At 47.8% G+C, this 21,644-nt stretch overlaps 1 protein-coding gene and 1 long non-coding RNA gene across 12 annotated transcripts in view; one reads left to right on the top strand and one right to left on the bottom strand.

Annotated features, from left to right (window-relative positions):
- The window catches only part of LOC138803464 (transcription factor HIVEP3-like), a 405,830-nt gene that overhangs the window by 117,807 nt on the left and 266,379 nt on the right, over positions 1 to 21,644 (bottom strand). For 9 of the 11 annotated variants that reach the window (XM_069987525.1, XM_069987527.1, XM_069987528.1 and 6 more), the window contains one exon: positions 19,125 to 19,204. The exons of the other annotated variants lie outside the window; for them this stretch is intronic. The gene's annotated coding sequence lies outside the window, so the exon portion shown is untranslated. The remainder of the gene's footprint in view (positions 1 to 19,124; positions 19,205 to 21,644) is intronic. 11 annotated transcript variants of the gene reach the window in all.
- On the top strand, positions 8,798 to 10,428 carry LOC138803280 (uncharacterized). Its single transcript, XR_011364925.1, has 2 exons — positions 8,798 to 9,059; positions 10,079 to 10,428. It is a non-coding gene; the product is annotated as an uncharacterized lncRNA (long non-coding RNA).

The raw sequence follows: 21,644 nt of genomic DNA, 5'->3' as shown, positions 1-21,644 counted from the left end.
GGGGGGGGGAGGAGAAGGATTGGGATTGGGGGGGAGGGGGGAGGCTGGGAAGGGATGTGAAGGGTAAACCAAAGGAGGAGGGTGCAATGCTTGGTAAGAAATGTACGCATTATCCTGCCCATGTAATTGTAACCCCTCTGTACAGTATGTTCACAAATAAAATAAAATTAAATTTAAAAAAAAGGAAGAAAAAGAGGAGTAGAGGTAAGAAGTGTAGGGAAAATAGGAATTTGAAGACCCAGTAATATCCCATCAGTTCCTGGATCTAGCTATGCCTGGATTCCACTTACCTATGCATATCAGTAAAATGAGACAATCTCTCTTCTCCCACTTCCACGATCTCTTTCCTTCATCCCTGGGAGACCAGTGGTACTTGCTTGCCTGCAAAGTAGCATACTAATGTTCCTTGTATGTATCTTCCCATCTAATCTGTGTGACAAGCTTATATGGCAACAGAGATGAGGGTGTATAGGAAGACAAGGGACACTAGAACATAACTGTAAAGACCCAAACTCTAATCTTGGCTCTACCACACATCAGCTGTGTGACACTAAGTCAGTTTTAACTTCTCTGGAAGTATCTTCACTTTTGTATAAAATGGGGCAGAAACACCTGCCTCAAAGACTGACGTGTGGAATGTAACATGAAAAATGTTAGCTGAGCAGCACAGTCCAGAAATCCCTTGAAGAAAGTTCTTTATTTTGCTCCTAAGAAGTAGGAGTGGACGTGGATAAAAGAAGAGAGACATAGGGGCAAATCTGGCTGAAGTTCAATGGCCAGTGGTTGTTAAGTCCCTAGCAACATGAGGTTGACTGATAGTTCAGCTTTCTGCCAGGCTGGCCAATCCTGAGGTCCCCAGGACTGGCATTTTCTGAGATGGCTGATAGGCCTCAGTGGCTGAACTTGAATCCAAGCCTGTATCTGGTGGGTTAGTGGCCATACTGGGATCAAGCAGGGCAGGGTGTGCCATTCTGTTCTGGGCTGTTTGAGAGACTAGATAGTGGTGTGTCTTGTGTGTGTGTGTGTGTGTGTGTGTGTGTGAGAGAGAGAGAGAGAGAGAGAGAGAGAGAGAGAGAGAGAGAGAGAGAGAGAGAGAGAGAGAGAGAGAGAGAGAGAGAGAGAGAGAGAGAGAGAGAGAATCTTCCAAAGAGCAATTCAGAAGGCTGCTGCTCTGAATTAATATGGTTCCACCGTGTGGTGATGTGGCTGTGGGGGAGATTTCCAGGGAGGATGGCTTGCAAGGCAACTCTCCTCGTTGTTTACCCTCAGCAATCCCCACAGCCTGTTCCTGGCAGGCAGCTGCATCTGCTGCACTCCTGGGCTTCGGGGACCTGGATGCTGTGGATGCTTTGCTCCAGAGAGGCTGAGCTGGCCAGCCTTTTGCTGGGAGCCTGATGGGGGCCGTGCATTAGGCAGCTGGCCATGGGACCCACAGGACCTCCTCTCCCAGCTCAGCCTTGCCCTCTTTTGCCAGCCTGGGCCTACTTGAGGAGATTGTAACCACAGTGTGGGGAAACTCCCGGAGGCCTTCAGAAGCCACTTTGTCCTTTCCTCTTCCCAGGGCTGGCTGCTCTTCATCCCTGTCCTCTCATTGCCTTTTGCCTAGAACCACAAGCCCCCAGCAGCAGGCAAATCCAACCTAAGCAGGACCCAGCTGCCTCCCGCCCATCCCCCACCCATCCTTCATCTTCCTCAGATACCCCATCCTCACAGGGCCAAGCATACCCTGCCTTCTGGTCACAGTGACCTTGATTACTGCTTCCTTCCCCCCCCCCACACTTTGGTACCACTTTCTTGAGCTACCAAGGCCCAGCAGGTCCAGCTTGGTGTCTGCTCAGACCACAGCAGCTATCTAGCCAATTGTTGCAATGTAATCTCATAATATAAAAGAATAGTGGCTAGAGGTGTCAGCCAGCCTGACACTTACATCCAAAGCCAGCTCCTATGAATCTAGAGATTTCCTGGGAGAGAAACAAACTTCATGGGATTAGAGTTTGGCAAGCAAGACAAAGAAACAGCAAGCAAAGGGTAGTAGGGGAATTTCTAGGTACAGGGGTTAGGACTCACGACCTCCAGACAAGACCACTGCATAGGTCTCTAGAATCTAGACATCAAGACTGGATATTTGTAGTGTTAGGCCCTCCATTGGAGGCTGAGGCTGGACAGAAGTTCTCCACCTCTTACCTCCTTTGTTAACCTCCCCAACTCCCAACTCCTTTTTTTGGGGGGGTCCAGTCGTGGGGCCTGAACTCTGGGCCTGGGCGCTGTCCCTCAGCTCTTCAGCTCAAGGCTAGCGCTCTACCATTTGAGCCATAGCGCCACTTCTGGCTTTTTTCTTTTTGCTTATGTGGTGCTGGGGAATCGAACCCAGGGCCTCAGGCATGCAAGGCAAACACTCTACCACTGAACCACCTTCCCAGCCCCCCAACTCCTTTTTTTTTTTTTTTGGTGCCAGTTCTAGGGCTTGAACTCAGGGCCTGGGCACTATCCCTGAGCTTCTGTGCTCAAGGCTAGTGGTCTATCACCTCGAGCTATGGCTTCATTCCTGGCTTTTTAGTAGTTTATTGGAGATAAGAGTCTCATAGACTTTCTTGCTTGGGCCGGCTTTGAACTGTGATCCTCAGATCTCAGCCTCCTGAGTAGCTGATGCCCAACTACCCCAACTCCTTTTGACACCAGTTCTGGTATGTCCTAGCATTGCTATGATACAGGCCTTCTGAGACCCTATCTTGTATGTGATGGAGCTGAACCTCTTAAAGGCAAAGGTCATAGAGCAGAGAAGCTGAACCTGGCTTTGGACGAATTTATCAGATTCCCAAGTCTTATGCAAATTAACAGCATCAAGGCTACTTTTGAACAAGGAAAGGATGGTTTCTATCACCCCAACTGCATGCAGAGGCTCTTTGTCTCTGCCCGAAATTGAAAAGTGCCACCCCCTCCACCCTCTCAGGGACCACCCACATGCACTTAGGGAGGGCCTGGAAGACCTCCCTTGGAATAGAGGGAGTTGACCAGCAAAAAGCTCTATACCCAGACGAGGGTCCACTAGTCTTGTGCAGGCTTGTGTTCCTCTCCTCTTCAGTTCCTCCTGGCTCAGCTAGAAGCAAAGGTGCAGCCCCACCCTCTGCTGAGTTCATTCTGCTGGGCCTGGGAAGATGTGGGGAATTAAGCTCCATTTAAGGCCAGAGTAAATTTTCTCACCATCAGCCACATACCCTATAGGTTCCCTGGGCTGGCCTCTGCTGACCTGCCATAGCCTTCTTGTGCCCTTGCAGGGCTGGGCATCTATTTGGGTATCTGACTTGTGATGGGTCCTGCTGTGCTAACCAGAACCTAGCTCTGTCTCTGTCTGCTGAGAGTCTGGCCCCGTGGCTCTACCCCACGGACCATATTCTGTCTTCATTTAGCAACCAAATCTGGATCCTGTCTGCAGAGGAGACAGGCCAGGACTTCTGAGCCCCTTCTGACTTACACCAGCTGTCACATCCAGAGCATTCACTGTCGCTTGGATGGTCACGCAGGCCTAGACCACCATGGATGTGGCACAGCCATTACTCTGTGGGCCAGCATAGGGATGATGCTTAGTTGCTGAAACACCCCTCTCCCCAGTTGGGTCTGACTTGAACATATGGCAAGGTGACCAAAGGGTGCCTGCGATCTTCGCCTACCCTGGTAAGGCGTCACAAATGCTAAGCCAACGGTTAGGACCAGGGCATGAAGCTGCCCCTAGTTCTTAGCCTAGTAGGGAAGCTGGCTTGGCAGGGCTCAGCCCATTCACCTTGCGCCCTATTCCAACCTGCTTCTCCTTAAGCTGACAGATGGCTGGTTCTGTCCCCTCTGGGGGAAGGGATGGTGGGAGAGGCCATACTTCCACACAGGAACTTCCCTGTGCCCCCGATTCACCTGCTGATCACTTGCTCCCTGGACAGAATTCCAAATCTTCACAACAATATACAGGGCTACTAATCAATGGATATAAAGTTTCTGTCAGGCCAGAGGAATGAACCCTGGAGATCTGCTCTGTACAGAGAGTCAGCAAAGTGCACTGTTAACATTTGGTTAAGAGGGTAGATCTCAAGTCTTCTTATAGTAATAAACTGAAATGTAAAAACCCTAACAGTATGTGGAATATGAATTGAAAAGGCCAAGTTCCTTGTAGAAGCTTACCTTTTATGAAGTAATCCCAGCTCCTAATTACAGAGCATTTACAATAAATACACCAAGTCTGGGCTGAGCACTTGGTGTCTATTTAATCTTCACAGCAAGAATCTGAAGCAGGTATACTATGATTCCCACTTTACAGACGAGGAAACTGAGGCTTAAGGTGTCTTACTGTAAAGTCCCTCACATCTCCTAGTAGATAAGAACCAGCCTGTGTATGTTTTTTACCAATGGGTCTCAGGAGAAGTCTCTCAGGGGTCTCGGGGTAACTTGTGGCTGAACTTAAATCTGAAATTTGCTGTCTTCTGGCAGCAGCCACAGTGCCCACAGGTATTCACCTGGCTCAGGCCTCTGCCCACCTGACACCATGGGTAGTTTATGTGCTATAGAAGATGAGGGAACAGAGCACTAGACACAAGTTCCCCAGCATACATCCTCTGGACCAGCATGGTGTGGAGGTGACCTGTTCCTTCATCTCCTTCCCTAGAGGCAATCCTAACAGGATGGGCAGACATTCAGCTGCCTGGCAGTAAGAGGGAGATGCTGAGAGAGAGACTTTGTGCAGGACTGAATTCCATTATTACAACTCTGTGACTGATGTCTGCTCCTCCTGACAGGGACCAGCTGCCCTAGCTTGGATATTCTTTCTGACTATCTATTTGTAAATCTGCTCCCAGTTTACCTCTGGGAATATGGCAGCTCTGTTTGAATGCACCCCCTTCCTCTGACCCTTCCCAGATGACATTTCCCTGGCTATTATGACTATTATATAATCCAGGGAGCCCAGCCTTCCAGGCCTTTAATTGGACAGCTCTTTCCCAAGGGATATAGCTGGTGCCAGCCCTCCTACCCATCAGCCCCTGTGGCTCTGCTCCTTCTCCTCTCTCTCCCCCTCCCCCCACACACCCTACACAGAGACTTCTGCATGACTGACATACATTCCAGCACCCTGAAACACATCTAGCCACACCAGTGGCTCACATATTCTGAGCTTGCTTACTGTTACCTCTGCCCTCAGAAGTTCTGACCAAAGCTGTTCCTGGCTCCTGTGGCACCGTAGCACCATGTTGCTGTGGATGTCTGTTTCTTCACTAGGTAACAAGATCTAGAAGACAGACACCAGTGTTGTTCCTCCCTATGGCTCCAGCACATGAACAGGCCTGGCCTTGAGTGAATTCTGGGAGGTATGACAGAGCAGGCCAGGCCCCACCAAGCACACTGGAGCAGGCTGATCCACTCTGCAAGTCAGCTTGGGGACTCATCAGACACACTGTCAAAGGTCAGCTCCAGGAAGAACTTAGAAAACCCCCTCCCCCTTTCTTTTTTCAGAATGGAAAGTGAAGCCTAGCCAGGGACAGGGGTGCCAGATGTATGACTTTAGTGGCAGAGATCTCAAGGGGACTAGAGCTAATACCCCCAGGTCTCTCTCCACTGTCCTGCCACCCAGGGTCTCAGTGACAGGCTGTGGAAACCCACGGTTGCTAGAGGACCATCTTTCCCTTCCTTCCTGCAGACACTGATGGACTAACCACCACCTTCCAGGCCCTGGGTCCAGCCCAGGATGCAGCCCTGTAACTCAGGGAGCTGTGCAGATGAACACTTTAACAGCTCTCAGGTAAGAAGAAAGTGACACATCAGAATTGTGTACTGAGATAACACTAAAGGGAAAAGGAGAGATCTGGGGAGACATCTTGGAAGAGGTCACATGCCAACTTGGTCTTGAAGGAGAATTAATCAGAAGAACTGAGCTGGAGATGAGTGAAGAGAGAATATGATGGACCAGTTAAAGAGAAATATTTATGACATAGGAACAGGAAATGATTCAGCAAGATGGAGATGCACTTACACCAACTGGAGCGGCTGTAGACAGATACAGGAGAGTATCTGTCTCTTGAGTGAGAGCAGGGGGCAAGGCCACATCAGAAAAGTTAAAGTCAGCTGCCCAGGCTGGTGGCTCATGCCTTCAATCTTAGCGACTCAGAAGGCTGAGATCTGAAGATCACAATTCAAAGCCAGCCTGGGCAGAAAAGTTCTGTGAGACTCATCTCCAATTAACCAGCAAAAAGCCAGAAGTGAGATGTGATTCACCAGTCTTGAGTGAAAAAGCCAAGCAAGAGCAAGAGGCTCTGAGTTCAAGCCCAGAAAGAAACGGAGGGATGGGGGAGGGAGTGAGGAAGGAAGGGAGAGAAGAAAGAAGGAAGGAAGGAAGGAAGGACAGAAGAGGCTAAAGTCATAGGAAGCCGACCAGACCTTGGCTTATAGGAAATCTTACCATTGCAGTCCATGTGCCCATTCTGTCTAGTGTGTTCACTCCCATAGTGCCTTAACCTAGCTCTATCAGTCACACAGACAACTCCAGGCCAGAACTATTTCCTCTGATTTCACAGGATTGCATAGTTGTCCTCGAAGGTTGGGCTATAAAATGCCAGAGGTGTAAAGTGCAGGATTCTCAGTAACTTTCAGCACATGAACTCACCAGGGAGATGCCTTCTAAACATATATGGAATTCTTTATCTCTATCAAATGTGGCTTAGTGGTAGAGTGCTTGCCTTACATGCATGAAGACCTGGGTTTGATTCTTCAGTACCACATACACAGAAAAAGCTCTAGTGGTAGAGCGCTAGCCTTGAGCAAAAGAAGCTCAGGGACAGTGCCCAGGCTCAGAGTTCAAGCCCAAGGATTGGCAAAAAAAAGAAAGAAAAAAGAAAGCCAGCTTCCTTTAGGTCTGGGTGAATGACAGGGTGGTTTCCTGGCCTGGGGGTGGGTGGGATCACTGTTGGGTGCTGGAGAAGGCCCTGTTGGCCCTGTGCCTTCCCCCAGGCCCACACCTGTCCTAAGAAGCCTGGAGTATCTTGTCAGACTCTTGCCTACCCAGGACTCAGTAGAAACTCAGCAATATAGATGAGAGGAGGTGGCTGGGTATGGCGCTACACTGGAAGACATGGCCTCTGTCATTATGTCAGTACCCTCGACAGCTTTTCTGGTCCCACCACTATTGGCAGAAGATCTAAGCAGTTTCAAGGGAATCTAGGAGTGTTTAAGTGGTTGCTGAGGCCTATAATGTCCCTAATGGTGACCAGTCAAGTGACATTTTGTCCTAACCTGTCTTCAGAGGACACCACCCCTGTCCACCTCCCACCAGTCCCGTTGTTTGACTTCCTGGAGGGCTAGGCAGGCTGCTTGCTTGACAGACATGGAAACTGAACCCCAGCAAGGGGAAGTGGCTAGCCTAGGGTCACGAGGTGAGGTGGGGACAGAGATGCATGAGCCAGGTCTCCCCGCTCTTTGCCTCACCACCCTAACTTCCTGCAGGTGACTCAGTGCGGCAGTCAGCACAGGAAGGAAGTGGGAAAGGGAAGCCCAGCCTGCAGGATTCCAGGTCACCACTGTTCATCCAAAGCCACCAACCACCTTGGCCATGTGGCTCTGCCCACTGCCTGTGACCTCCCCGCCCTTCCTCCCTGAGGCCACAGCTGCTGGCCATTTCCTCCTAGGTCAGCTGCAGTGGCCTCTCCAGGGCCACCCTGCTGTGCTTCACTTTCTATCTCAGGGCCAGTGGTTACCTGCTTGGATTTGGTGAGTGCCTAGGTCTGTGCAGGCCCAGGTTCGTCAGTGAAATGAGACCAGATGAGATGTGACTAGATCTCAGGTGTAATTCATCTCCTGCTTAACCACCAAACCAGTTTTTGTTATATGGGGGTCGGGATTATCTCCTGGACTCAGTTTCTTTCCTCCTTAAAATGAGGTGACAGAATCTATTTGCAGGGCATTGAGCTAATAGTCTGCCTTGTATGGACCCACTCCATGACAGCCTCTGTCATTGGTTACCTGGTAGATGTACTTTCTTCTTTCTCATTTAATTCCTATGGCAATATTGTATTTGATATCACTGTTTTCACATTAGTCCTGAGCTGGCTGGTGGAGGTCAGATTTGAACCTGGTTCAGATATGATTCCAGCCCCTAAGTGTTCTTCTTTATCTGCCTTTCGAGTTGTGTAGGCAGGGCCTCATCCCCCTCTTCCTGGACTCTCATCCTGGGGACTCTCATTTCCCAGGGTAAGGCTTGGCACCTCTGAGCCTCGTTGTCCCATCTAGACACTGGGAAGTCACCCTCTTACCCGCCGCCTTCCTGGGGAAAGACAAATGAGAGGATGCCCATGGCAGTGTTCCACCATTGTAACTTGCTGTTTGCATGGGAGCTGTGAATCCTGGGACCACAGGCAGTCTTGGACTGTCTGTTTTACAGCCTGAAGCCATGCAGGATGACCATGGCCTACAGGAAATGCTGGGGGGTGGGGGGCCTCTGTCTTCTGGGGCTTTCCATGTGTTGAGTGAGGAGGGAGGGTGGTAGACTTGTGCCAATTTGGCCTACTTGTCTGCTTCATTGGAAGTTACTGGGGGTGGGGATAGGGGGACCGGCACTGGCTCCCAGCATGTGGGTGGATGGTTAGCGGCTGACATTCCTGCTACTCAGGGCCCCCCGAGAGTTCTCCATGTGGGCCATGCTGTTTCACACCTATGTCCCTCCCATTCAGCCCCGTGGGGAGAAGAGGCCAGCCTTCCTATGACAGCACTAGCTGTCAAAATTCTGGCTTCTATTTTGGATCTTTGCGGGTGGGTAGGGGGTGGCCTACACAGGAACACTTGGAGGTATTGGTTGTCTGTCTTGTTTGGCTGGATTGTTAAGTTCCCTAAAGTTATGTTCTTTGTGATACTCATCTTTGTAGTATAACTGGTGCTGGCCACCCCCCAGAGGCTGTCCCCTCCTGCCTTGGAGGCTGGAGGTGGGGTGCGGGTATTAGAAACAGGGAGCATGGGCGAGGTGCTGACGGATTCCACTACAAGCAAATGTCCTGACTTCTGTGAGTGGGGTTGCCTCACGTCATGGCCATCTCGAGGTATTCTGTGTGTAAACCTGTCTTCTTTTCTCCTTTATTTGCTTCTGACTATTTATGTGCCCGATCGCTCCCAGGGCATATCTCATCTGGACAGAGAGGTGTTGGGAGACTTTGCTGTGTACTTGCAAGTACACAGGGATTATAAACTATTATCTGGCTCACAAGGCCCTGTGGAGGATCAGAGCCATTGGAGGGTAGGGACAGTGGGCATAAAGCAGAGATTCTGACTCCCCAGGTCCTGGAAAGAGGTTCTAGCTGCTGTGAGTCTCTGGTTCTCACCTAAAGAGGGGCCTGCAGAGTTATGACAGGGTCATTTCGAGGTTGTAGTGTATAGAGACAATGTGTGTCAATTGTGGCAGGGCAAGGATTGACTCATTCATTCCATAGAGAGCCATATAACACCTGCTATGAGCCAGGCATGGATCTAGGCACTGGGAAGACAGAGGCCAGATCTATCTAGAAAAACAACCAGAAAAAGAGAAGGACAAGTAGGAGTACTGGCAGTAGAAGGGTCCTCTCTTAATGGAAAGAGGAAGTAAGGGGTTGGCTTTGTGCATCTGTTTCTGCAGCAGAGGATACAGCAGGTGCAAAAGCCCTGGGTCTTTACAGAGTTTGTGGAACAAACACATGGGGAATAAGAAGTCATTGATGTGAAGGTATTTAGAGACTTCTGAGTTTTATTTTATTTGTGCCAGCATTAGGTCTTGAACTCAAGGCCTGGACCCTGTCCCTTAGCTTTTTAGCTCAAGGCTAGAGTGCTAGTACTTGAGCCACAACACCATTTCTGGCTTTTTTGGTACCTAATTGGAGATTAAGTCTCATGGAACTTTTCCTGCCAAGGCCAACTTCAAACCATGATCTTCAGATCTCAACTTCCTGAGTAGCTAGGATATAGGCATGAGCCAGTAGCACCCAGCAGACTTCTGGGTTTTACTTAAAGACAGTTGATCAATAAATTTTAGCCTCCTTCAATTCACAGACCTTTAATCCTCCAGCCTGTTTGTTCTTTCTTTTTTCAGATATCTTCCAGTTTTCTAAATCTACATGAGCCAGGAGGACCTCCCGCCTTCCTAACAAGAACTGGCTGGCTAGAGGCCTCACAGAGGACTGGGGACATAGAAACAAAGGCATAGCTTAGGTCAAGGATTGTGCTCCCTCCTCAGTGCTCACAGGGCTTCTAGCCTGACTCACTGTGACATGTGTACCCTCTAGGTGCACAGCAGTGCTGGGGTAGAGCCCCTGGTGCCAGTTTGTCATGTGGGACAGCTCTGTGCAGAATACACTGGGAATTTCACTTGACTCTCCATCCCTCTGCCTCTCAACCAAATGTTGAAATTAACACAGTAAAATAAAACAATTCCCATCGCCATCAGGAGTTTTAACCTTTTTTAATACATTCGCTCCCTTTGAGCTGTCTCTGCAGAAATCGAATGAGGAGCCTACACTCATTTCTTAGCATTATAGGAGTTTCACAAATCCTTGGAAATCCAGGAAAGAAATCATTAGTTATACCTTTATCATCCCAGCTGTAGATCTGGTCGACTGTTTGAATGAATGAATGAATGAATGAATGAATGAATGAATAAATGATGCATTCATAGGAATGAGAGGAGCAGGACAGAAAGCTGAAGGGCCTCTGGGCCCTGATGCTCTTGCTGATGATCCTGAAGCCTTCAGAGAAGTCACCTAGGAAGTACCAAGTGGCCGGGTCCTACTGGACTAAAGTCCTCCAGACAGCCAGGTTCATCTGCCCACATGCCTGCCACCTGCCATTCTCGTCCTACTCTTCTGAGTAGCTATGATCTCAAGGAAATCAAAGCATACTTCCCTGCCTTTCTCAGGGTGTCTCGGGCAACTAGGGAAGCATAGAACAAAAGGGAATCTAGACAGGACTGAAGCAAGCAGTTGTCTTCTCTTGTCTTAGGCTGAGGCCCAGGGCTGCCCCTGATCCTCCTCGTGCCTCTTCCCCCATGCCATCCCCCCTGTTGGGACCTTGGTATAGGCCTCCCTGTTTATTTAGCTATTGTCCAGGCTTCTCCCCAGAAGCTGGAGCAAACTCTCACTGACTCTTAGAGTCACACCTCTCATGCAAAGCTTTCAACGTTCTGTTCTCCATCATTAGACAGCAGTACAGAGGGACCAGGGGGAAGGCTGTGCCCAGACGGCTCTCTTGACAACACAGCCACCAAGGACCCAGGGACAGGGATCCAAGGGCAGCCCACCTCGGCTCAGGTCATTCTTCCTCCTCCTTAGGACCACATACCACCTGCCCCGAGATCCAGCCCCTCTTACATGTGCTCTTAGAGGTTAAATACACTTCTAGATCTCTGTTGCTATTTCATGAATAATTTTAGTTATCTTTATTTCTGATCAGACAACATAGGGTACATATTTATTTTCAGCACTGGGATTTGAACTCAGGGCCTTGAATTTGCTAGGCAGGGTCTAACACTCAAGCTACAACTCTAGCTATCATCATTATCATCATCATTATTATTATATTATGTTAAATGATCTGTGTTTTGGCTCAGGGCTAGCTCAGACCTCCATCCTCCTATCTGCTCCCTAAAAGCTGGGGTTGCAGGTATTCATATCACACCCAGCCCCACAGCACATCTTGATGTTTTATACATATTTATTAATAACTGGTTCCTTCATAGATTTATTCTTACTCTACCCTTATAGCTGGGAGGTAGTGTGACCCTGACCTCCTGATATTAGGTCACCTCATTTGTTTGTCCTCCAGCCTCCACTCCTAGCCTGCTGGGAACCTGCTAGTACTGTGTAAAACCAGAGGAGCTGAGCACTGAGGTAGTGAACTGGGAAACAGAGATGGAGCTTGTTGCAAGTCCTTTGTGCCCTGGTGAGTCTGTGCTTGCTGGGATGGGGAGGGTAAGGTCATCGGAGGGGATGGGAAACCTCACCAGCAGTTGTCATAGTAACCTTGACTTTCAGTTTCATATAAGCAAGTTCCTGAGAGGGAGCACACTGGAACACTCAGAGGGAGGGTGGGGGAGGAGTGGAGGAGCCACGGAAAGCACATTGTCCTCCCTTACCCTTGCTTTGCTTCTCACTGGTTTACATACCCAAGGTAGATGCCATTATGTGTGGGCATCTGAGTAGAAGCTGCTTAAAATAGCCACCTGACTATTTCAGGGAGCAGTTGAATATGCATGAAGCTATTTTAGAAAAGATGTCCCTGGCCCAGCCAATCCCAACCCCATCCTTTCTCCTGAAACAGCCAAGAGGAGTTGAACAGGTCCTTTCTTAGTCTCCCTCGTTGGGTGGGAGTCTTCAGAATCTGCAGGAACAACACCCTGCTACTGTTGGTCCTGCTGCCCCGCTAGCTGTGCTGCTCCATTCTGTGGTCACAGCCGCTGTAGTCAGGCAGCGTATCCCTCCCAAGTTCCTGGAACCAGGGCAGATTCCACAGCTTTTGCTACAGTCCAGTTTGCCTGTGTCTCATTTCCCTATGTGTTGTTGTTCATTCATTCAATACACTTTTACCAACAGACCACAGCTATGAGGAATGTGCTGGTCTTGGGGTTACAAAGACGTCTGATATAAGCTCACAGGGAGGTGAACAGGAAAGCAGAGAGAGGAGGTTATAAAGTTATGAGAGAGAGAAAAGTCAGAATGCTGGGGGTGTTGGGGAAGGAGCTCTAGAGATTCTCAAAGCTGAGAAGATGGGTTTGGGGAGGAGCCTCAGGAGATAAGCAGAAGCCCCTCCCCCCAAGAAAGAATGACAGGCTGTTGTAGTGGCTGGGTGTGGCTGGGTATGACGTGTGGCTAGACATGGCTAGTCTGAATGAACAGCTGGGGGGAGAAAATGATGCAAGGAGGTAAAAAAGCAAATCAGTTCTAATTCATGTGGATATGAGTGCTGTCTGGCAATACCTTCTCTGAGCCCCCGGGTAGGCTGTAGGGCCTCTCCTTCCATGAGCCTGGTAGGCCTGGTGGACCTGAGCTGCCCACAAATCAGACTGGAAATCTCAGAGGCAGGGGCTAGTCATACTCTCCTGGGCATCCATCTCCAGAGCCAGTGCCAGGTTAAGGACTAAGCAGACACTTACTGAACATATGTTGGACCAGACTGCCTGGGTTTAAACCTAGGTGCTGCTTCTTACTGTGACCCTAGAGCAAGATGTCTGACTTCGGTTGGCCTCATTTATCTTACCTAGATAATGGGCATAATAATTGAATCTCCTATTTCCTGAAGCTTTATGGTAAGAGGTACATGATTGATACGAGTAAAGAAAGCACAGCACTATAGAGCACTATATTCCCAACTACTCCAGAGGTTGAAGCAGGAGCCTTATCACTTAGCCTAGATGTATGAAGCTAGTTTAGGCAACATAGTGAAACATAAATATATTTGCATGTTATATAAATATTCATATGTATATAAAAAGGGTTTAGAAAGTCTATGTGGCACATGGTAAGCAATAAATAAAAGTGTCTACTATTTATTGTTCTGAGGTATTTCCCCCCCCCCCCCCAGTGTTGGTACTGGAGAACTGGATCTCACACATGTTAGGCAAGTGCTCTGCTGCTCAACTCCACCCCCAGCCCTATTATTCTGAATTCTGAGTTTTACCTTGAGAATGGAGTGCCATCAATTACAAGACTTCTTTCCAAAATAGCTCTATTGCTTTAACTGCTCTCATTGAAAGAAAAAAAAATCTCAAGCATTATACAAAAAGAAGAAAAAGGTCATCTTAAATCCTGGCTTTCAGAAAACTACCATAAACATGACCACTTTCCACAGTGTGAGTATGTAAGTCCCTCTTCAAGATCTTTATGCTCAATCTGATGATGGCATGAGAAGATGGGAAATGACCAAGCCTTGGTGAGAATGCTTGCAAATGGGATTAGCGCCTTTAGGAAGGTTTGAGAAAGACTCTTTTCTTCTGCCACCTAGGAATAGGCAGGGAGCCCTCACCAGACCCTGAGTCTGCCTTGACCTTGGATGTCCAGGCTCCAGAACTGTGGCTAATCAATTTCAATTGCTTATAATCTACCCAGTTAATGCTATAGCAGTCCAGACATTTAAGATACAGTTGATGCTCATTATTCAGACTCCTATTTGTCAATTTACCTACTAGATAAAGCTTAGTTGTAGTCCCAAATCAGTCCTTTCTTTATAATCATTTGCAATTTGCAACATGGGAACATTTTTTTTGAGTTGTCTGAGCTGCATGTTCCCATATAAGTTCAAACAAGAAACCATTCTCCTGCTGTTATTAGCACCCATATGGTAAACAAGAGTCCTTCCTGGGCACTGTTGGGTGCCACCTCTTCTGTATTTCTGTGCTCCTTTTGTTCAGTGATTTTGTGTTTTAGATTGGCCCTTGAGTATTCTGCTGAAGTGCTGTCTAGTGCTTCTGAGCGCCAGAGAGCTGTCAAGTGCCTTCTGGAAAACACACAAGTTAGGCCAGCTTCACTGGGCTTGAGTTACATGCTAAAGGAAGACCCTGGGTTTAGTGGTAATGAATCAGCAAGTAACTCAAAGTGTATGTGAATAGAAACACATATAATCAAAGGTATCTTTAAACAGCCATTACAGAAAATAAGGTTTTATATATTGATGAGGTGACAAATCTGAGACTCACAGAGCCACATGCTGGAGATCTCCTCTGAGCAATGGCTCAGTGTTTGCTAATTCATGTTAGGGACCTTTTAGAACAGAACAACTTACGTGATAAGGGATCAATTCTTTCTTCTTACAGAGGCATACACATACGCCTATGTGACTAGAATATACCTCCCGTAGTCTTGGCTCTTACTTTTATCCTATATTTATAAGTATGTCAAAGGCATCTTTCTATATCCATAAAAAAGGCTATCCTCTCCCCATGACAATATTCAGAGCATCTGAGGCGGAGAGGCTGAGGGGCTGTGGCCTAGAGGGTCCAGTGTACAGCGAGGGTCCAAGCCCTCACTAAGTCAGGATAGTCCCTAGAAAACTCTTTTCTCCAGAGCAGCTGTGTTGCTGCTGCTGTGAATTGTTCCTGAAAGGCATCAGCCGGAGTCAAAGAGCCACTGTCAGGCAGGGAATGTGTTACACAGGCTGTATTGTGACCATGAGGCTGGGAAGGGGACGAGAAAGATGGACGGTCTGTCCTGGAAAGGGGGGAGGGTAGGGGCTGGTCTTTAGCAGGCATCTGGGGAGTTCCCCTCCCAGCTTCCTCAGGTGGAGGCTTTCTGACTTGCCCTGCAGCCACCTCCTTGACCTGAGGCCCAGAAACCTCTTTATTTCCCACTGGCTGCCAGCTTCCAACAGGTCTTGGCCAATTGAAGCTCCAGCTTATGAAAGACCATGGATTAGGGGCCAATACACACACTGTCCAGCCCAGTGCAGGCCCAGGGATCTGTAGGTGAGTAGTCCAAGAATCTTCCTCCTTGGGGAAGTCCATCTGGGCAAAGAGGCAGCTCATAAGGAAAGCCTCCATGCCCCAACCCCCACCCCCTGAAATGTCAAGATAAAGACATCTAAGCACTGGAGAACTCAGGGTTGGGGGTGTCCACAGACAGTTTACATTCAGGGGGCAAAGGGAAATCTTTCTGTATACAGTATAAACTAAGAATTCTCCATGATTCAGTGTGTGTTTTATTTATCTTTGGTACTTGGTTGTGATCTTAGGGTCTTGTGCTCTAGCTTGGCTTTCTGTTTAGAAATAGTGCGATACCACTTGAACCACAGTTCTATTTTTGCTAGTTAAAAATTGGAGATGAGACTCTCATGGACTTTTCTGCCTCAGCTGGCTTTACATTGTGATCCTCAGACCTCAGCCCCCTGAGCATCTAGGACTACAAATGTGAGCCACCACCACCTGGCTCAACTTGTGTTTTAAAACAGACCAGTTGGGTATAGTTATTTTCAATAAATTTGTGCATTTTTTTCCTAGTAGCTGTGGCTCAAACACAAGGTTTCACACATGCTAGACCAGTGCTCTGCTGCATGGTTGCATCCCTATCCCAAACATGAATTATTTGGGGTGAAAATTAAAGCATCCTCATTTTGGATGAAAAAATACAGACCAGAAATGAATGGCTCTATCCCTGGCTAAGCTGCTTTCCTACAGAGTGCTGGAGAGAATCAGAGAATTCTAATGAGAGATACAGGTTGACGGTTCCCACTCAAATCTCCCTGTCACTGACTTGCTTTGTAACCAGAAGCAAGTGACTTTCTTATCCCAAGCCTCTCTCCTCTCACCTATAAAACAGGAACACTGTCACCAAATACACAGGGCCTTGCCGGAACAAAGTGAAACATCTAGAAGCACTGTTCCTTTGTACACACTTGATAAATGTAAAGCATTTGGTTCCAGAAGCACGAGGTTCCAGAATGTTCCACACCCACGCATGAGGATAGTCCAGGCCTCCGTAACCCCCAGCCACATCTGGGGAAGTCTCTCCCAGCTATTTCAGCTCAAGCCAAAGCCTGTCCTGTACAAACACAGCCCCATCCAGAGACGCAGCCCCCATGTGCATTGGGTGGGCCGCCTGCTCCGGGTGCAGCTTGCTGGGCCATGAGTGCAAATAACCACCCCTTCCTGGGGTGAAAAGGAACAGGGAACTGGCTTGTTCTCCGAGAGCAGAGTGCTGGCTGGCCACGAGGAACATTTTAAGGTGGGACGCTTCTTCCTGTACCGTTGGCAGCTGTCTACATAAGGCGTCCATTATGTTTGGGCCCCAAGGCCAGAAGACCCCAGAGGCCAAGCTAAAATTAGTGTCCACTTGTGCACTCGCCAGAGACACGAACATCCGAAGGTCAGATGCTTCCAACCAGCCGACCTGGCAGGAGGGGAGCTGCGCAGCTGCGGCCTCCTGCTCTCCCAGACTCAGGGACAGACAGCCCTGCCCTGCCCTGCCCTGCCTAGCAGCCTGACTCAACAGCCCAGCCTGGGGTAAAAATTAGACTGCAGACCATAATTCCAAGCACGCACACACACACTTTAAAAACATTGCATGTGCATCCACAGGAATAAAGGGAAGAGAGAAGTTCACTGTCTCAATCATGACTGTGCAATATTAGGCAAATTAGTTTCTTTTCCCTGTATTTTCAAAGTTTTCATTTTCCCTTCCTTCCTTCCTTCCTTCCTTCCTTCCTTCCTTCCTTCCTTCCTTCCTTCCTTCCTCCCTTCTTTCCTCCCTTCTCTCCCTCCCTTCCTTTTTTGTCTCCCTTTCTTCTCTTCCCCCACCTTCCTTTCCTGAACTAGGATTTGTGTTTAGGGCCTTGTGTTTCCTAGGTTGATACTCTACCACTTGAGTGATTCGCCCAGCCCTATTTTTTCACTGGTTATTTTTGAGATGAAGTCTTTTGAACTTTTCTGCTGAAGCTTGGCCTCAAATGCTGATCCTTCTGTTCCCAGCCTCCTGAGTAACTAAGATTACAGGCACAAATTATTGGTGCCTGGTCAAATTTTTCTTAATATGTATTACTTTTGTACTCAGAAGAAAACACAAGAAACCATAAATTACATATTTACAGTAAATATACAAAAATGATTAAATTGTGAATGCCTTCAGGCATGGAGTGACTTTGGCTAGCTGGCTAGCAGCATACTGCTCCAGGCCCCTAATTGTTATTCAGTAGGGGTGTGTGTGTATGTGTGTGTGTGTGTGTGTGTGTGTGTGTGTGTGTGTGTGTGTGTGTGTGTGTGTGCGCGTGCATAAGCTGGTACTGGGGCTAGAACTAAGGTCAGGTTCTGGGGCATTATCCCTTAGCTTTTTCAATCAAAGCTAGTGCTTTACCATTTGAGTCATAGCTCAACTTCTGGCTTTTTTGGTCATTAATCATAAATAAGAGTCTCATAGCCTTTTCTGCCTAGGCTGGCTTAGAGCCATGATTCTCAATCTCAGCCTCCTGGGTTACAGGTGTCTGGCTTCAGTAGGTTCTAAGACTAGGCACCTGCTCTTAGCTTTCAGCTTGTCCTGTAGTCAGAGGCCCTTTTCAGAATCAAGGAGCTGATTGATGACTTTCAAGCAAGATCTAATCCCAACTCCCTAGCACATCACTCAGAGTCTTCCACCCTTTTCCAGCCTTTACTGTCTTGTGTTAACCACTGAAACTTTGCACTTGATGTCCTTTCAGCCCATGGGGCTTTCTTTCTTGGAGAGAAGTACCTGATAAACTTCTACTCATCCTTCAAAGCCCAATTCAAGTATCACCTTCAAATTGTCTCTTCTAGACCATTTTCACAACCAATCCAGACAGAACAGATCTAATCACAAGTTCACAGAAGGAGGGATTTGCCTTCCTTCTAGAAAATTCTGCTTAAAGTTAACCTTAGACATAGGTAACCACTTTACTTCCATGAATACCCTATTCTGCTTCACAGATTTTTACTGTTCTATAGCAATTTACAGATGGAATGGAAGTTTCTAGAAGGTAATGTCATGACTCATTTGCACTATGTCTCAGTGCATAGCACAGAACACAGAGCCCAGAAGGCAATAAAAGATGTCTAGAGGAGAGGCTATGAGAGGGCAGGCATGGGGATGGTGGTTGTCTTCAAACAGGGTTTTCTAGAATGCACGTCCTTCAAGCAAGCACATGTGTACATCCAGCCCAGTGTGGGGCTCTCTGTGGGTGGGAGGCCCGTGGAGTGATTAAGTAGGAGGCTGAGTTCTGGGGCAGAGGCAGCTGGCTGTAATGCTGACCACTGCCCTCCCTCTCTCCCAGAAGCTGGAGCTTCCATTAGCTGCTTTAATGCCTGCCCCATTCTCTGAGTCTCACTGTCTCTGCCTACAAACTGAGAAGGAGACACAGAGAGGCAGGTGCTTGCTGGGAATTTTCCTGACAGGTAAAGTCATCTCTGGGGTCAGAGCCAGCTCCCTAGATCCTGCTCCAGGATTCTGCCATTCTTATATGCAGCTATTAGCAAAATCACCAGCTATAGGATGATGGATGTCTGAGTAATTTTTTCCCCCTCAAGTCTGGGGGAGCCTGGGCTTCCATTCTCTTAACTAAGGCTGCATCCATCTTTATCTCATGGCCTGGCCACAAGACATGGCCTGGTGGTTTTGGGGCTGTGTGGTGAGGAGCTGGGAGGAGCTTACCTGTCAGAAGGCAGCCGTGATCTCATGGTTGACATGTGCAAGAGATGTCTAAGAGCTTCGAAGACTGTGTTGGGGAAGGCCTGTGGGAAGTGGAGAAGTGAGAATATTATATCTCCACCATCTGTCAACTTCCCCTGGAGTGTGAAAAATGCATTGGAGAAATTGGGAAGCGCAGCCTTGTTGAGAGCAAAGCCCAGCCACCACCCTTGCCCATTAAGCCATGCTTCTCTCTCCTGGCCATATGACCACAGCCTTGTCACCCTTAGCACAGAGTGGGACATCATGGGCCCCCACCCTGTGGACCCACAGACATCCCCAGGCCTGCTGTAGGCCTGGATTCTCACTTTCATGTCCTCCATAGGAAAACGCCTCAACTATCTATTTTAATCACTCACTCTCCCATTATTTATTCCTTTCTTTGAGCACCCAGTGACCATCTGGGAAGCCGTTAGATGCTAATTTCATGTCTTATGGAGTCATTGAAAGTGACAGCTCAATTCTAGTCAGAGAGGCAGGTTAGACTCTGCCCCAGCTTCCACACACCCAGCTTGGAGAGTGGCCCACTTAGCTGGACACAGGATGAAGGGCTTTGAACCTGTTGTATAGGGTGCTGTCAATACTGTCAGCACGTAGGTCTCTTTGTTTTCATGCACATGTGGGTGCGCACCCGTGTGTGTACGTGTGTGTGTGTGTGTGTGTGTGTGTGTGTGTGTGTGTGTGTTGGTCCTAGGGCTTGAACTAAGGGTCTGGCACTGTCCCGAGCTATGTTTGCTCAAGGGTAGTGTTCTACCACTTCAACCACAGCTCCATTTCTGGCTTTTTGGTAGTTATTGGAAATAAGAATCTCCCAGAATTTTCTGCCTAGGCTGGCTTTGAATCTCAGCCTTCAGAACTCAGCCTTCTGAGTAGCTAGGATTATAGGCGTGAGCCACTGGCATGCAGCGTATGGCCTCTTTTAAGTGAAAATATTTCTCAAATCATCTCTGAATGGTAACTGCATACTTAGGAAGAAACAATACAAAAGCTGCAATGAACATAATGTTTTACAATTAACTTGTATTTTAGTAATCACAGCATCTACCACACTCATTCAGGGTGTTACTTATGTCTCTTGGGCTTGAGGCTGTGTGCCCTGGAGGATCTATCAATTCAATATTCATTTAACAGGTATTTATGGGGCCTCTGTGAGGTGCCAGCCCTGCAGGACTCCTGAAACAGGAGGAGCGGCAGCTCTTGGTAAGGCCTGCTGAAGCTCGTGCCTGGTTCAATCAGGGCATGAGCTCTGCAGTGGGCCATTCAGAGTTCTCAGGAGTAAAATGGAGAATAATCCTGAACACAGGAAGATGTTATAGGGATAAAATGAGAACGTAGAAAGCACCCAAGGTTAGGATTTAGCCCAAAGCAGATACTTAGCCAAGAGGCACCAAATGATTGTCATAAACATAATCACAACCATCATATCATCTCATCATTAGACCTATCACCTACCTCCTCATTATCATCTCATCTCCATCACTACCACCACCATCACCATCATTATGAATGCCATCATCAACACTGTGAGTAGGACCAACAACGGCAGCATCCCCATCCCCATCATTACCCTCTTTCCACCTTTCTGGCCCCCAAGAGGCCTGTCCTTGGCCCTCTTTAGGATGTATAGTAGTTCTTCTATTGTAAGAGTCATAGGCATCTACATCTTCTTTCTCAAATTCATGCTTAGCTCTGTAACTTCTGAGTTGTGTGAACTTGGGGTGACTTACTTAACCGAACTAAATCTATTTCCCTGTATGTAAAATGATTCACAGAACTTTTAGTGATTCACACAATTGTGATGATTAAATAAAATGATAGGCATAAAATCTCAATAGAATACCTGACATGTGGCTGGTACTTAGCCATTGCTGGCCATTATTGCCTATGCTGTTATTATCAATACTATGGCTTTTTGAACCTTATGTGGCCTGGAGGGCAGAGATCATTCCAGATTCATTCTCATTTCCCCATGGTCAAGCGTAGGTTTGCCTCTCAAATGAATGATTGATAAAGCAGTCTTGGAAGCACAACTCAAGGGACAGTAGCATGGGTATTGGCAAGCAGAAAGAGACTTGTCGTGGCTCCAATAAACACCAACAGATGACCAAAGGGCCACTTGTCACTCACAGAGCTAATCTGCACAGCTGCTAGGACCATTCATTCATTCATGAAATGGACATTAAGTTTTTACATGACTCCAAGAACAACCCCTTACTTGGTGTTTTTTTCTACTTTGAAATCTTGTCCCTATTGCCACTTCATTTAGCCACCACAAAAAGGGAGACAGAATAGGTGCCGATGACTCATTTTGTGAATAAAAAACAGAGGCTCAGCAAAGTGAGAGGCCTTGCCAAAGGCACTCAGAAGTCAAAGCTATAGTATAACATGGACCCATTGCACACAACAAGGTCATTTCGCTATGACTTTGACCCTTTCCTGCTGGCCCCGTGATACCAAGCACTTTTCAATCATTCTCATTGCCCA

The sequence above is a fragment of the Dipodomys merriami genome, unplaced genomic scaffold (genome assembly GCF_024711535.1).
Source record: "Dipodomys merriami isolate MVZ:Mamm:240054 unplaced genomic scaffold, mDipMer1.0.p SCAF_34, whole genome shotgun sequence".
NCBI lineage: Eukaryota > Metazoa > Chordata > Mammalia > Rodentia > Heteromyidae > Dipodomys > Dipodomys merriami.
The sequence above is the reverse complement of the archived record's forward strand: the minus strand, read 5'-3'. Positions and strand labels throughout refer to the sequence as shown.